The 16,592-nt window shown below is 46.5% G+C and overlaps 1 protein-coding gene across 1 annotated transcript in view; it reads left to right on the forward strand.

Annotated features, from left to right (window-relative positions):
• The first annotated feature begins 12,285 nt into the window (after positions 1 to 12,285).
• Positions 12,286 to 16,592, forward strand: part of LOC112621404 (general transcription factor II-I repeat domain-containing protein 2B) — a 62,496-nt gene continuing 58,189 nt past the window's right edge. The window contains exon 1 of the mRNA XM_025380819.1: positions 12,286 to 12,701. The gene's annotated coding sequence lies outside the window, so the exon portion shown is untranslated. The remainder of the gene's footprint in view (positions 12,702 to 16,592) is intronic.

The raw sequence follows: 16,592 nt of genomic DNA on the forward strand, positions 1-16,592 counted from the left end.
ATAATTTATTGGCTAGCAAGGACTTTATCTGAAGATTCAAGATGCCATTTATAACATATGGTTAATTTCCAAAAATACATAGGTCAATTTTATGGAAACTATCTATTTCTACTGCTTTATTCTTATACTAATGTGATGAGGTTTCAACGGCTGCAACTTTATAATATGTTCTGATTTTTATTCATTCAAATGTCTTCTTTGTTCTTGTCTATTCTTTTACAAAAATGCGTTTGCTATTCATAACATTTACTTTCATATAAATTTTAAAATCATCTTGACAAACTGCATTAAAAATTCCACTGAGATTTTGATTGAAATTACATTAAATTCATAGGCTCACTGTGAGAAATTAGGAGAAATCACATTTTACAATCTTCAGTCTTCCCATTCAGAAATGTGGTACCTACTGGCCCGCCGTGGTGGCTCTGCCTGTAATCCCCGCACTTTGGGAGGCCGAGGTGGGTGAACAACTTGAGATCAGGAGTTCAAGACCAGCCTGTCCAACATGGTGAAACCCCGTCTTTTCTAAAAATACAAATAAAATTAGCCAGGCATGGTGGGGCACACCTGTAATCACAGCTACTTGGCAGGCTGAGGCAGGAGAATCACTTGAACCCGGAAGGAGGAGGTTGCAGTGAGCCGAGATTGTGCTACTGCGCTACAGCCTGGGTGACAGAGACTCTGACTCAAAAAAAAAAAAAGAAAAAAGAAACATGGTACTACTCATGTTAAGATTGGCTTCGGTCATCTACTTCAGTGGATTCAACTCTCTGCTTGTAGATAAATTATTTCCATTTTCTGAGAACACAATCTGCCTATTTTTTAGGACAGTGGTCTCCAAATTATTTTGATTACACATTCCTGGCCAGGCGTGGTGGCTCACACCCGTAATCCCAGCACTTTGGGAGGCCAAGGCAGGTGGATACCTTGAACCCTGGAGTTTGAGGCCAGCCTGGGCAGCATAGCAAAATCCTGTCTCTACAGAAAAATACAAAAATTAGCCTATAGTCCCAGCTACTCAGGAGGCTGAGGTGGGAGGATTGCTTGAGCCCAGGATGTGGAGGTTGCAGTGAGCCAAGATTGTGCCACTGCACTCCAGCCTGAGCAACAGAATGAGACCCTGTCTCAAAAAAAAAAAAAAATGGAGCTTAAATTGATTCTTTTTTTTTTTTTTTTTTTTGAGATCCAGTTTTGCACTGTCGCCCAGGCTGGAGTGCAGTGGTACATTCTCCATTCACTGCAACCTCCACCTCCTGCGTTCAAGCAATTCTCCTGCCTCAATCTCCCAAGTAGCTGGGATTACAGGCACCTGCCACCACACCCCGCTAATTTTTTGTATTTGTAGTGGAGACAGGGTTTCACTATGTTGGCTAGGCTGGTCTTGAACTCCTGACCTCGTGATCCAAGTGTTGGGATTACAGATGTGAGCCACTGTGTGTGGCCAAATTGATCCTTCTGAGTAAAATTTGCGAGCATGAAAAAATACATATAAATTATTTACATACACTATTATACTAATACATATTTTATAAAAGATACAAAGGAATATTTTAAATACAATAAAGATTAAATAAATAATAGTTTTTTTTCTTTTAAAAGTATTTTTATTTTAAATGTAGGAAACGATAGTCTTAAAGCAAATATTTTATTTTCATTTTTAATCCATTCGCTCTCATTAAGAACAGTAGTGGTGGCTGGGCGCGGTGACTCACGCCTGTAATCCCAGCACCTTGGGAGACCAAGGCAGGTAGATCACCTGAGGTCAGGAGTTTGAGACCAGCCTGGCCAACAGGGTGAAACCCTGTCTCTACTGAAAATACAAAACTATCTGAGTGTGGTGGCACATGCCTGTAGCCCCAGCTACATAGGAGGCTGAGACAGGAGAATGGCTTGAACCCAGGAGGCGAAGGCTGCAGTGAGCCGAGATCATACCACTGCCCTCCAGCCTGAGCCAGACAGAGCGAGACTCCATCTCAAACAAAAAAAAAAAAAAAAGAAAGAAAGAAAAGAAAAAAAATTTTTAAAGCAAATATTTTCTTGTGGTTTTTAATCCATTTGCTCTCATTGAAAACAGTAGTGGTGGCCGGGTGCAGTGGCTCACACCTGTAATCTCAGCACTTTTGGGAGGCTGAGGTGGGTGGATCTCCTGAGACTAGGAGTTCCAGACCAGTCGGGGAAAAAAACCAAACTTTTTACTCCTAATAGAAACTCTGTAATCACTGAGCAACAATTTCCTTTCTCCTCTTCTACCCAGTTCCTGGTAACCTCTAATCTACTTTTTGTGTCTATGAATTTGCCTATTCTAAGTACTTCACATAAGTAAAATAACACTTTTTTCTTTCTTTCTTTCTTTTTTTTAAAGAGACAGGGTCTTGCTCTGTTGCTCAGGTAGTACAGTGGCACGATCACAGCTCACTGCAGCCTCAAATTCCTGGGCTCAAGGGATCCTCCCACCTCAGCCTCTCAAGTAGCTAGGACTATGGGCACACATCACTACACTCAGTTAACTTTAAAAATAAATTTTTTTGGTCGGGCACGGTGGCTCACACCTGTAATCCCAGCACTTTGGGAGGCGGAGGCAAGCAGATCACCTGAGGTCAGGAGTTTGAGACCGACCTGGCCGACGTGGTAAAACCCCGTGTCCACTAAAAATACAAGCAATTAGCCAGGCATGGTGGCAGGTGCCTGTAATCCCAGCTACTCAGGAGGCTGAGGCAGGAGAATTGCTTGAACCTGGGAAGCAGAGGCCTCAGTGAGCCGAGGTTGTGTTATTGCACTCCAGCCTGGGCAACAAAAGCAAAACTCCATCTCAAAAATATAAATAAATAAATAAATAAAAATGTTTTTGCGGGGGTAAAGATGTTATCTCAATATGTTGCCCACGCTGATCTCAAACTGCTGGCCTCAAGCAATCCTCCTATCTCAGCCTCCCAAAACAACATTTGTCCTTTTGTGTCTGTATTACTTCATGTGGCATAATGCTGTCAAGGTGCTGTCAAGGTGTTGTAAGATGTAGCACAATTTCATTCCTTTTTTTGTTTAATCTCAGCTCACTGAAACTTCTGCCTCCCGGTCTCCTGCCACCACTCCTGGCCGTCCTCCCACCTCAGCCTCCCGAGTCATTTGGACTACAGGCAAGCACCACCACGCTAGGCTAATTTTGTATTTTTAAACAGAAACAGGGTTTTGCCATGTTGCCCAGGCTGGTCTCAAACTCCTGAGCTCAGGCGATCCACCTGCCTTGAACTCCCAGGCTCTAGTGGTCTGCCCACCTCAGCCTCCCAAAGTGTTGGGATTACAGGCGTGAACCACCACACCTGGCCCTTTGCCTATTTTATTTTATTGGAGACGGAGTCTCACTCTGTCATCCAGGCTGGAATGCAGCGGCGCAATTTCAGTTCGCTGCAACTTCTGCCTCCTGGGTTCAAGCAATTCTCCAACCTTAGCCTCCTGAGTAGCTGGGATTACAGGTGTGAGTCACCACACCAGGCTAATTTTTTGTATTTTCAGTAGAGATGGGTTTTCACGATGTTGGCCAGGCTGGCCTTGAACTCCTGACCTCAGGTGACCCTCCTGCCTTGTCCTCCCAAAGTGTTGGGATTACAGGCGCGAGCCACTGTTCCCAGCCCCTTTTCCCATTTTAGAATTGGGTTGTGTGGGGTATTGTTGTTTCTGCTGTTGTTGTGTTATAGTTCTTTATATATACTGGATATTAATCCCTTATCAGATATATAATTGGCAGATATTGTCTCACATCCTGTGGGACTCTGTTGATGGTGTCCTTTGATGCACAAAATTTTTCCATTTTGATGAAGTTCAATATACCTATACCAAATCTAATGTCACAAAAATTTCCCCCATTTGCTTTTAAGAGTTTTATAGTCTGGGCATGGTGGCTCAAGTTTGTAATTCCAGCATTTTGGGAGGCCAAGGTGGGCAGATCACTTGAGCCCAGGAGTTCAAGACCAATGTTGGGAACATGGTGAGACCCCATCTCTACAAAAAACAAAAACAAAAATTAGCTGGGCATGGTGGCACACACCTGTAGTCCCAGCTACTCAGGAGGCTGAGGTGGGAGGATCATTTGAGCCTGGGAAATTGAGGCTGCAGTGAGCCATGATGTATTCCAGCCTGGGTGACAGAACAATACCTTGTCTCAAAAAAAGAAAAAAAAGAAAAAAGAAAGGAAGGAAGGAAGGAAGGAAGGAAGAAAAAGAAAGAGAGAAAGGAAGGAAGGAAGGAAGGAAGGAAAAAAAGAGTTTTGTAATTTTGGCTAATACATTTAGCTCTTTCACCCAGTTTGAATTAATTTTTGTATATCATTCAAGGTAAGGTAAAGATGCCACTTCATTTTTTGGCATATGGCTATCCAGTTTTCCCAGCACCATTTATTGAAAAGACTGTCCTTTCTCTATTGAATGGTCTTGGTAACCTTGTCAAAAATCATCTGACCATATGTGTGAGGGTTTATATCCTGGATTTCTATTCTATTCCATATGTCTGCCTTTATGCCAGTACCAAACTGTTTTGATTACAGTAGCTTTGTAATAAGTTTTGAAATCAGGAACTGTGAATCATCCAATTTTGTTTTTTCTTTTAGAAATTATTTTGGCTATTCATCATCCCTTGGGATTCCACACACATTTTTTTTATGAGACAGAGTCTCACTCTGTTGCCCAGGCTGAAGTGCAGTGGCATGATCTCAGCTAACTGCAACCTCCGCCTTTTTTAGGTTCACGCAATTCTTGTGCCTCAGCCTCCTGAATAGCTGGGATTACAGGCACCCACCACGATGCCTGGCTAATTTTTGTTTTTGTTTTTTGTAGAGATGGGGTCTCACCACATTGGCCAGTTTGGTCTCAAACTCCTGGCCTCAAGTGATCTGCCCAACTCGGCCTCCCGAAAGTGCTGGGATTACAGGCGTGAACCACTGCACCTGACCTGTAGAAAGGTTTTTTTTTTTTTTTTTTTTTTTTTTTTTTTTTTTTTTTTTTTTTTTTCTGAGACGGAGTCTCGCTCTGTAGCCCAGGCTGGAGTGCAGTGGCCGGATCTCAGCTCACTGCAAGCTCCGCCTCCCGGGTTCACGCCATTCTCCGGCCTCAGCCTCCCGAGTAGCTGGGACTACAGGCGCCCGCCACCTCGCCCGGCTATTTTTTTTTTTGTATTTCTTAGTAGAGACGGGGTTTCACCGTGTTAGCCAGGATGGTCTCGATCTCCTGACCTCGTGATCCGCCCATCTCGGCCTCCCAAAGTGCTGGGATTACAGGCTTGAGCCACCGCGCCCGGCCAAGGTTTTTAACTATAATTTCTTTTTTTTTTTTTTTTTTTTTTGGAGACAGAGTTTCACTCTTGTTTTCCAGGCTGGAGTGCAATGGCACGATCTCAGCTCACCGCAACCTCCGCCTCCCAGGTTCAAGCGATTCTCCTGCCTCAGCCTCCCGAGTAGCTGGGATTACAGGCACCCATCACCATGCCTTGCTAATTGTTTGTATATTTAGTGGACACGGGGTTTCACCATGTCGGCCAGGCTAGTCTTGAACTCCCGACCTCAGGTGATCTGCCCACCTCGGCCTCCCAAAGTGCTGGGATTACAGGTGTGAGCCACCGCACCCGGCCTAACTATAATTTCAATGTCTTTAATAGTTATAGAGCTATTCAGGTTATCCTTTTCTTCTTGAGTGAGCTTTGGTAATTGGTGTCTTTCAAGAAATATGTCCATTTCATCTAAGTTGTTGAACTTAATACCATAATCTTGCTTATAGTTTTCCCTTATTATCTTTTTAATATCTGTAGAATCTGTAGTGATTTCATCTCTTTAATTCCTAAAATTGGTAGGTTGTGTCTTCATTTTCTTTTCTGTCCAGTCTAGCTAGAAGTTTGTCAGTTTCATAAACCATCCCACAAAAGCAGCTTTGGGATCACTGATTTTCTCTATTGTTTTTTCTGTGTTCTATTTCATTGAGTTCAGATTTTACCTTTATTAGTCCCTCTCCTCTCTCCTGCTTAATTTGTATTTAATTTTCTCTTATTTTTCTTGTTTCTTAAGTAGCTGAATTTATTTATTCAAGACATTTCCTTTTTCCTAATATAGGTGTTCTGTGCGGCATCTCACCAATTCTGATGTGTGTGTGTGTTTTTTTATTTTCATTTAGTTCAAAAGACTTTCTAATATCCCTTTTCATTTCTTCTTTATTCCATAGTTTATTTAGAAGTGTGTTATTTGGTCTCCAAATATTTGGGGATTTGTCAAGCACCTTCTGTTATTAATTTCTTTCCTTTTCTTTATCTTTCGTTCTTTCCTTTTTTTTTTTTTTTTTTTTTTTTTTCCTGAGACAGGGTCTCACTCTGTTCCCCAGGCTGGAGTACAGTGACGTGATCTTGGCTCATTACAACCTCCACCTCCTGGGTTTCAAAGTGATTCTCCCACCTCAGCCTCCCAAGTAGCTGGGACTTACAGGCGCATGCCTCCATGCCTGGCTTATTTTTTGTATTTTTAGTAGAGACGGGGTTTCACCATGTTGGCCAGGCTGGTCTCCAACTCCTGACCTCAAGTGATCTGCCCGCCTCAGCCCCCCAAAGTGCTGGGATTACAGGCGTGAGGCACTGCACCTGGCCTGGTTTATAGTTTTTATTATGTTCAGACAATTGTCTCTCCTCTCCGCTACAGATTTCATTTGTGTATTAGATTACTTGAAGTTGTCCCAAAGCTCATTAATGCTTTTTTTTTAAAATTCTTTTTTCTCTGTGTGTTTTTCTCTTTGTGATAGTTACTATTGCTGTGCCTTCAAGTTCACTAACCTTTTCGTCTGCAATGTCTAATTTGTCATTAATCCCATCCAGTGTACTTTTTAGAAAAAAATCTCGTTGTAGGCTGGGTGCAGTGGCTCACGGCTATAATCCCAACACTTTGGGAGCCTGAGGCGGGAGGATCACTTGAGGTCAGGAGTTTGAAACCAGTCTGGCCAACATGGTGAAATCCCATCTCTACTAAAAATAGAAAAATTAGTCGGGCGTGGTGGCATGACCTGTAGTCCCAGCTACTTGGGAGGCTGAGGCAGGAGAATCACGTGAGTCTGAGAGACAGAGGACGCAGTGAGCTGAGATTGCACCACTGCACACCAGCCTGGGCAACAGAGCTAGACTCTGTTTCAGAAAAAAAAACCTTGACCAGGCGCGGTGGCTCACGCCTGTAATCCCAGCACTTTGGGAGGCTGAGGCAGGCGGATCACAAGGTCAGGAGTTCAAGACCAGCCTGGCCAATATGGTGAAACCCGTCTCTACTAAAAATACAAAAATTAGCCGGGCATGGTGGCGGGCGCCTGTAGTCCCAGCTACTTGGGAGGCTGAGGCAGGAGAATGGTGTGAACCTGGGAGGCAGAGGTTGCAGTGAGCCAAGACCGTACCACTACACTCCAGTCTGGGCGACAGAGCGAGACTGTGTCTCAAAAAACAGAAACAAAAACAAAAACAAAAAAAAATCTCATGTAGATTTTATCTATAGAAGTTCGATTTGGGTCTTCTTAATATTTCCCACGCCTCTACTTAACTTTTGAGCATTTGAAATAGTTATAATGATTGTTTTAATGTCCTTTTCTGCTAATACTAATATCTGGGTGAGTTCTGGGTTGATTTACATTGTTTATTCTCCTCATTACGGGTCATATGTTCCTGTTTATTTGTATGTCAGTAATCTGCTTGGACACCAGATGCTGTGAATTTTACCTTTCTTGAAACTGGATATATTTGTATTACCATAACTCTTCTTGAGCTTTGTTCTGGAATACAGTTAAGTTACTTGGAAACGGGCACAGTGGCTCATGCCTGTAATCCCAGCATTTTGGGAGGCAGAGGCAGAAGGATTACTTGAGGTCAGGAGTTTGAGACCAGCCTGGCCAACATGGTGAAACCCCGTCCCTACTAAAAATACAAAAAAATTAGCTGGCTTTGGGAGGCCAAGGCGGGCAGATCACGATATCAGGAGTTCGAGACCAGTCTGGCCAACATAGTGAAACCCTGTCTCTACTGAAAAGACAAAAAATTAGCCGGGTGTGGTGGTGTGCGCCTGTAATCCCAGCTACTTGGGAGGCTGAGGCAGGAGAATTGCGTGAACTTGGGAGGTGGAGGTTGCAGTGAGCTGAGATTGACCCACTGCACTCCAGCCTGGGCAACAGTGCAAGACTCTGTCTCAAAAAAAAAAAAAAAAAAAAAAAAAAGCTGGGTATGGTGGTGCACACCTGTAATCCCAGCTACTAGGGAGGCTGAGGCAGGAGAATCATTTGAACCTGGGAGACAATGGCTGCAGTGAGCTGAGATCACGCCACTGCACTCCTGCCTGGGAGACAGAGATTCCGTCTCAAAAAAAAAAAAAAAAAAATTACTTGGGAACCATTTGATGCATTCAAGTTTTGCTGTTATGCCCTGTTAGGTGGGTATTAGGCAGTGTGCAATCTAAGGCTAATTTTCCCCTCTAATGAGGCAAGACCTTGCTTAGTCCTCTACCCAATGACCTGTGAATTCTGAACAGGCACCATTCTTGGCCCGGAGTGTCAAGCACTATTCCAATGCATTCAGATGGTTCTTTCCCAAGAAGCAAGTAATTATGTCACACGTGTGTGCTGATGTACTCTGCTACATATCCAGGGGTTTCTCTGCAGATCTCTGGGGTTCTCTCTGTGCAGAACTCTCTCTGTGGCACTCTTCCTTATAAGCTGCAGTTACCTTGTTCTTTCTGGACTCAACTCTGTTACAACCAAGGAAGTCAGCTGGCCTCTTAGTTCTCCAGCTAAGCAATTGCAGGGCTCACCTCACATTTACCATCTCTCCAACACTATCTTTTGTCACCTGATGTCTAGTGTCTTGAAAAACACATTGTTTCATGCATTTTTTTGTTTATTGTCGCAGCTGGGAGGGTAAATCTGGTCTTTGTTACTTCGTCTTGGACGGAAGGCGTAAATTAGGACCTTTACTCTGAAATGGACATTTTTGAGAAGAGTGAAATGAGTTACATTGTACAAGATTCTTCTTGTTACTGTGTTGAGAATGAAAGAGGGTTAAGGGCAGAATTAAGGAGAGAAATTAGGAGTCTATAGCAAGAGACAGTGTTGGCTTGGACTCGTGAGGTGGTAGTGGGGGCCATCAGAAAGTGGTAGAGGCCAGGCTCAGTGGCTCATGCCTGTATCCCAACAGTTTGGGAGGCTGAGGAAGGAGACAGGAGGATCCCCTGAGAGCAGTAATTTGAGATCAGCCTGGGCAACACAGGGAGACCCTGTCTCTACAAATATACATATATATTTTTTTTTCGTAGAGACAGAGTCTTGCTCTGTCACCCAGGCTGGAGTGCAGTGGTGTGATATCGGCTCACTGTAACCTCCACCTCCTGGGTTCAAGCAATTCTCCTGCCTCAGCCTCCTGAGTAGCTAGGACTACAGGCGCATGCCGCCACTGATTTCTTTTGTATTTTAGTAGAGACGGGGTTTCACCATGTTGCCCAGGCTGGTCTCAAACTCCCGAGCTCAGGCAATCCAACCGCCTTGGGCTCTCAAAGTGCTAGGATTATAGGTGTCAGCCACCACACCCAGCCTCTACAAATAATTTTTTTTTTTTTTTTTTTTTTTTTTGAGATGGAGTATTGCTCTATTGCCCGGGCTGGAGTGCAGTGGCGTGACCTTGGCTCACTGCAACCTTTGCCTCCCAGGTTCCAGAAATTCTCCTGCCTCAGCCTCCCGAGTAGCTGGGATTACAGGCGCCCGCCACCACGCCCAGCTACTTTTTGTATTTTTAGTAGAGACAAGGTTTTACCAGGCTGGTCTTGAACTCCTGACCTTGTGATCCGCCCACCTCGGCCTCTCAAAGTGCTGGGATTACAAGCGTGAGCCACTGCGCCTGGCCAAATAATTTTAAAAATTTGCCGGGTGAGTTGATGTGCGCCTGGGGTCCCACCTACTCGGGAGGCTGATGTGGGAGGACTGCTTGAGTGCAGGAGGCTGAGGCTGCGGTGAGCTATGATTGTACCACTGCTCTCCAACCTGGGTGACGCAGCAAGTCCCTCTCCCCTCAACACACATAGCAGAAAAAAAAAAAAGAGACAGAGAAAGTTGTAGAATCTGGGCAAAGTTAGAGCTGCCAGAGGTGTCTGAAGGAATGGTGTGGGGTGTGGGAGGAATAAGATGCTTCCAAGCCTTCTGGCTTGAGTAAGTGGAGGAATGGAGTTTCATTCATTGAGCTGGAGAAGACTGCAGGAGGAAGTGTGGGGAGCATGAGACATGTTCTTCTTGGGATGCCTTATTCTCCAAGAGAAAAAAAGTTTTTCTTAAGTCACTGTACAAGTGAAGATTTCAAAGCAGGCAGTGGAGTAGATGTGGAGTTTAGGGGAATGGTCTGGGCTGGAGATAAATATTTGGGAGTCATAACGATATGAAAATGTAACCTTAAAATGTATTTAAGGCTCTAAGACTGGAGGAGATTCATCTAAGGAGTGAGAGCAGACAGCAGAGAGATCCAACACTGAACTCTTACACCTGCACCATGTAAAGGCTGGGAAAAAGAGAAGGACCAGCAGCAGCCACAAAAGTAGGCAGAACACCCAGCAATGTTTCAACAAGGACTAAGTGGGCTGGGCACGGGGCTGCATGCCTGTAATCCCAGCGCTTTGGGAGCAGAGACAGGAGGATCGCTTGAGCCTAAGAGTTTCAGACCAGCCTGGGCAGCACAGTGAGATCCCTCTCTAGAAAAACAATTTTAACTAGCTGGGCATGGTGGCACCTGCCTGCAGTCCCAGCTACTCAGGGAGACTGAGGTGGGAGGATTTCTTGAGCTGGGGAGGTTGAGGCTGCAGTGAGCTATCATCTCATCACTGCACTCCAGCTTGGACAACTGATCAAGACTCTGTCTCAAAAGGAAAAAAAAAAAAATGAAAATATGAAGCAGGCTGGGTGCAGTGGCTCATGCATGCCTGCAACACCAACACTTTCGGAGGCAAAGCAGGAGGATCCCTTGAGCCCAAGAGCTTGAAGCCAGCTTGGGCAACAAAGCAAGACCCCAGTCTCTACAATTTTTTTAAAAAATTAGTCGGGCCTGGGGGTAAATGCCGGGAGTCCCAGCTACTCAGGAATTCGAGGTGGGAGGATCACTTGAGCCTAGAGTTTAAGACCAGCCTAGGGAACACAGACTCTGTCCCTACAAAACATTTAAAAATTAGCCACTGTAATCCCAGCACTTTGGAAGGCCAAGGCAGGAGGATTGCTTGAGCCCAGGAGTCTGAAGCTACACTGAGCTAGGATGACACCACTGCATTCCAGCCCGGGCAACAGAGACCTTGTCCCAAAAGAAAGCAAAAAGAAAAAACAGCAAAAAAAACGTTAATTCTGAGCCACGGGTAAACAATTTCTCTTATTCTCTTTTTGAGATATTTAAAAATAAATATGTGACCAGGCGCGGTGGCTCACACCTGTAATCCCAGCACTTTGGGAGGCAGAGGTGGGCGCGTCACCTGAGGTCAGGAGTTGGAGACCAGCCTGGCCAAGAGGGTAAAACCCCGTTTCTACTAAAAATACAAAATTAGCAGAGCGTGGTGGTGCAGACCTGTAATACCAGCTACTTGGGAGGCTGAGGCAGGCGAATCCCTTGAACCCAGGAGGTGGAGATTGTAATGAGCCAAGATGGTGACACTGCACTCCAGCCTGGGCAACAAGAATGAAACTCCATCTAAGAAAAAAATAGATATATAATTCAGTCAGACTACTATAATGTCCGACTATGCCCATGATTGGCTGGTGATGCCACCCACTCTATCAGAAAAGGTCAGGACAGAATGTTGCAGTTTATCAGAAAAAACTCGAGGACTTTAAGGCCCAGATTCACCGGTTACTGGTGGTGATCTGCTCTGCTGGTACAAACTGCAATCACGTAAAAAAAAAAAAAAAAAAAAAAAAGAAGAAGAAGAAGAAAAGGCCAGGCGCGGTGGCTCCTGCCTGTAATCCCAGCTCTTTGGGAGGCTGAGGTGGGCGGAACACCTGAAGTCGAAGTTTGAGACCAGCCTGACCAACATGGAGAAACCCTGTCTTTACTAAAAATAGAAAATCAGCCGGGCTTGGTGGCACATGCCTGTAATCCCAGCTACTTGGGAGGCTGAGGCAGGAGAATCGCTTGAACCCGGGAGGCTGAGGTTGCAGTGAGCCAAGATCGCGTCATTGCACTCCAACCAGGGCAACAAGAGTGAAACTCCGTCTCAAAAAAAAAAAAAAAGAAAATTAAATAACAGCAAGCAACTGCATGCACGTTTGAGGGCGGTGTCCGGGGTGAGAAAGGCCCCGCCAGCAATCCATGCCACAATCAGCGATGGCTGAGCGGGTCTGGACCTCGGGGGACCAGGCTGCACGCCTCCAAGCAAACGCACAGCGCGGCTAAATTGGATTCGACAGCACCGGAAACGGCGACTCCCACTTGGGGCGCTGCGGACACACGAGTCGAGGCTGCCTTCCAGGAAGCAAACAAAAAAAGGGGGGAAAAGGGGGGGGAAAGAAAGAAAGAAAGAGAAAAAGGAGGGCGAGTGGCAAGCAGGGGCCTCGGCCGCCGCCCACACGCCCCGCAGCGTGCTCGTCCCCCGCGCAGGGCTCCCGGCCGCAGCCCTCGGCCATCGGCCGCTCCCAGGCGGCCCAGGCCTCTGACTCCGCGGCCGGCCCGGCGCGGCCCGGCGCCCTCAGGTGCGTACCCCGCCCCCGCCGCCGCCGCCGCCATTAAGGGCGGGTTGCCTTTCGGAACGTCCTACTCCCGAGGGCCTGGGGAAGGGAGGTCACCCGGCCGCAGCGGGAGGTAGCACCCCGGCACACCCCGGCGCCCCGAGGCGAGGCCCCCCCACCCCGAACCCGGGTCCCCACGGGCAGGACCAGAGGTGTGAGGGTGGGGGCGGGGAAGCCTTGCCGCGGGGGCAATGGTCGTACGCACGGAACGCGCATCCCTGTCCTTCCTGATTGGCCGAGCGGGGGGGTGTGCGTGACGTCACGCTCCGCCCGGCGTACGTGTGGCGCTCGCGCTGCGTGCGGACGCGCTTGATTGGTTAGATGAGGGGGCGGGGCCGCCGCTGTTACCCCGCAACTGCGCCTCGGATCCGCCCCCTGACGTCACGCGCGCCCAGAGGCCCAGGTTGTGGGTTTTGTCCGTCGATACGGTCGTCGCGACGGTCTCCGGGGATCTGTTTGTTGGCGAAAAACCAATCCAGACTCCCAAGGAAAAAGGCCGAGGCCCGGGAATTTCCCGTTGCAATTCTGGTTTCCAGTTCAAGGGGGAAAAAGTTTCGCAGGGCTGTATTCTCCACCCCTCAAGCCCACGCTTTCTTGTTTCTTAATAACAGCGTCGTTGAGATCCATTGTAAAATTCACCTTTTAAGAGTGAATAATTCAGTGCACAGAGTTGTGCAGCCTTTGCCACTAATTGCAGAACGTTTTCAGCACCCGAGGAGAAGAAACTCCAATCCCATTAGGCCGTCATTCCCCGGTCCCCACCCTGTCCCTACCCCCAGCCCCTGGCAATCACTTTTGTCTCCATGGATTTGCCTATTCTGGACATTTCGTGTGGATAGAATCATCCCAAGTTTTTTGTGTGTCTGGCTTCTTTCCTTCTTTATGGCTGAATAAAAATCCATGATATGAATACACAGCATTTTGATTTTCCATCCATTGATGGCTATTTGGGTCATTTCCACCTTTTGGCTGTTATGAATAATACTGGTATGAACATTGGTGTACACGTTTTTGTGCGGACATTTGTTTTCAATTCTCATAGGTGTATACCAAGGACTGGAATTGCTGGGCCAAGCTTTGTGTTTTAAGGAAAATAAAAAATCGTGTTTTAGTTTCGTGCTGGTAATTTGAAGTAAGCAGATGTCTAGATATAAGCTTGGAAACTGGCCAGTTGGAGATTGCTCACGGCTGCAACTGAAGACTCCAGCAGCCTTTTCTCCTCTTTGCTTCCATTTGGAGAGGAAGGCATCATAGGCTATGTGACTTCCGTGGATGCGGGGCTTGGCACCAGCCTGCAGTTGGGATCAATCTTCAGTGGCGATTTGGAGTGGGTCACGGTTCTTCCTGCCTGTCTGCCTGTTTGGTCCCTGACGTCTGCTCCCCAGGGCCCTGGCTCTTCCCCCACGCCTTCAGCATGCACAGTCCCTTCTCTCATTCTCAGGCTGCGGAACCTGAAAGTACAGTTTTCCCCCCTTACCCGCTGTCTCAGTTACCGGAGGTCAACCGTGGTCTGAAAATATTACATGGAAAATTCCAGAAATAAACAATTTATAAATTTTAAATTGCACGCTGTGATGAAATCTCGCGCTGTGCAGCCTGGCAGTGAATCGTCCCCTTTGTTCAGCGTCCCCACGCTGTGGGCGCTCCGCACCCATAGTCACTTAGTAGCTGGCTCGGTTATCAGATCGACCGTCACAGTGTCCCAGTGTATGTGTTCAAGTCACCCTTATTTTCCGTCATAATGGCCCCAAAGCACAAGAGTAGTGATGCTGGGAATTTGGACAGGCCAAAGAGAAGCCGTAAAGTGCTTCCTCTAAGTGAAAAGGTGAAAGTTCTCGACTTAATCAGGAAAGAAAAAAAATCCTATGCTGAGGTTGCTAAGATCTACGGGAAGAATGAATCTTCCATCCGTGAAATTGTGAAGAAGGAAAAAGAAATTCGTGCTAGTTTTGCTGTCTCACCTCCAACTGCTAAAGTGACGGCCACGGTGCGTGATAAGTGCTTAGTTAAGATGGAACAGGCACTGCATTTGTGGGTGGAAGAGATGAACAGAAAACGTGTTCCCATTGACAGCAACGTGTTGCGCCAGAAAGCCTTGAGCCTATACCAAGACTTCAGCAAGGGATGCTCTGAAACTGACACCAAGCCATTTACTGCGAGTAAGGGATGGTTACACAGATTCAGGCATAGATTCTCACATCATTACAAGAAGAAGAAGAAGGGTAAGTACGTTACAACAAGTTATATTGAGAGAGAGAGATCGAGAGAGAGAGATCACATTCACATAGCATTACAGTACTTGATACACTTATTCTATTTTATTATTGTTAATTTCTTACTGTGCCTAATTTATAAATTAAAATTCATCATAGGTGTGCATGTACAGGTTGAACATCTCTAATCCAAAAATCCAAAATTTGATCTGTTCCAAAATCCAGAACTTATTGAATGCTGACCTGATGCAAGTTGAAAATTCTATACCTGTCACCTTTGCCTTTTTTTTTTTTTTTTTTTTTTTTTTTTTTTTGAGACAGAGTCTTGCCCTGTCACCCAGGCTGGAGTGAAGTATTGCGATATCGGCTAACTGCAAGCTTCGCCTCCTGGATTCAAGCTATTCTCCTGCCTCAGCCTCCAGAGTAGCTGGGATGACAGACGTGCACCACCACGCCCAGCTCATTTTTATGCTTTTAGTAGAGATGGGGTTTCACCATGTTGGCTAGACTGATCTCAAAATCTTGACCTCAGGTGATTCAACCACCTCAGCCTTCCAAAGTGCTGGGATTACAGGCATGAGTCACTGCGCCTGGCGGGCCTTCTTTTTTTTCTCTTGAGACAGAGTCTTGCCCTGTTGCCCAGGGTCTCGCCCTGTTGAAATGGTGGGATAACAGCTCACTGCAGCCTTGACCTCCTGGGCTCAAGCAATTCTCCCATCTCAGCCTCCTGAATAGCTGGGACCACAGGCCTGCACCCCCACACCTGACTAATTTTTAATTTTTTTGTAGAGGCAGAGTCCCATTATGTTGCCGGGCTGGTCCCACTATATTGCCCGGACTCACCAACATGGTGAAACCTTGTCTCTACTAAAAATACAAAAATTAGCCGGACGTGGTGGTGCACACCTGTAATCCCAGCTACTCGGGAGGCTGAGGCAGGAGAATTGCTTGAACCTGGGAGGCAGAGGTTGCAGTGAGCCCAGATCACGACACTGCACTCCAGCCTGGGCGACAGAGTGAGACTCCATCTCAAAAAAAAAAAAAAAAAAAGAACATAATAGATTTAGGGTTTGGCACTATTCGCAGTTCCAAGCATCCACTGAGGGTCTTGGAACGAGTCCCCCGAAGATAAGGGGGAGACTCCTGGCCCTTCATTTCTCTTGTCCTCCCAGTTGATTCATCTGCATTCCTACATGCCCTGGGGCCATTTCACCGGTGTCTGGCTTCTTTTACTGTATTGCTTGTGATTCCCCTACACTCCTTGCCATCAGTATACATTTTTTTGGGGGGTGGGGACGGAGTCTTGCTCTGTCGCCCAGGCTGAAGTAACAGTGGCACGATCACATCCCACTGCAACCTCTGCCTCCTGAGTTCAAGAGATTTTCCTGCCTCAGCCTCCTGAGTAGCTGGGATTACAGGAGCGTGCCACCATGCCCAGCTAATTTTTTTTTTTGAGATGGAGTTTTGTTCTTGTTGCCCAGGCTGGAGTGCAATGGCACGATCTTGGCTCACTGCAACCTCCGCCTCCTGGGTTCAAGCAATTCTCCCTGCTTCAGACTCCCAAGTAGCTAGGATTACAGGCGCCCACCACCACACCTGTCCTTTTTTTTTTTTTTTTTTTTTTGTATTTTTAGTAGAGACA

Source organism: Theropithecus gelada, chromosome 3 (assembly GCF_003255815.1).
Source record: "Theropithecus gelada isolate Dixy chromosome 3, Tgel_1.0, whole genome shotgun sequence".
NCBI classification, from domain to species: domain Eukaryota; kingdom Metazoa; phylum Chordata; class Mammalia; order Primates; family Cercopithecidae; genus Theropithecus; species Theropithecus gelada.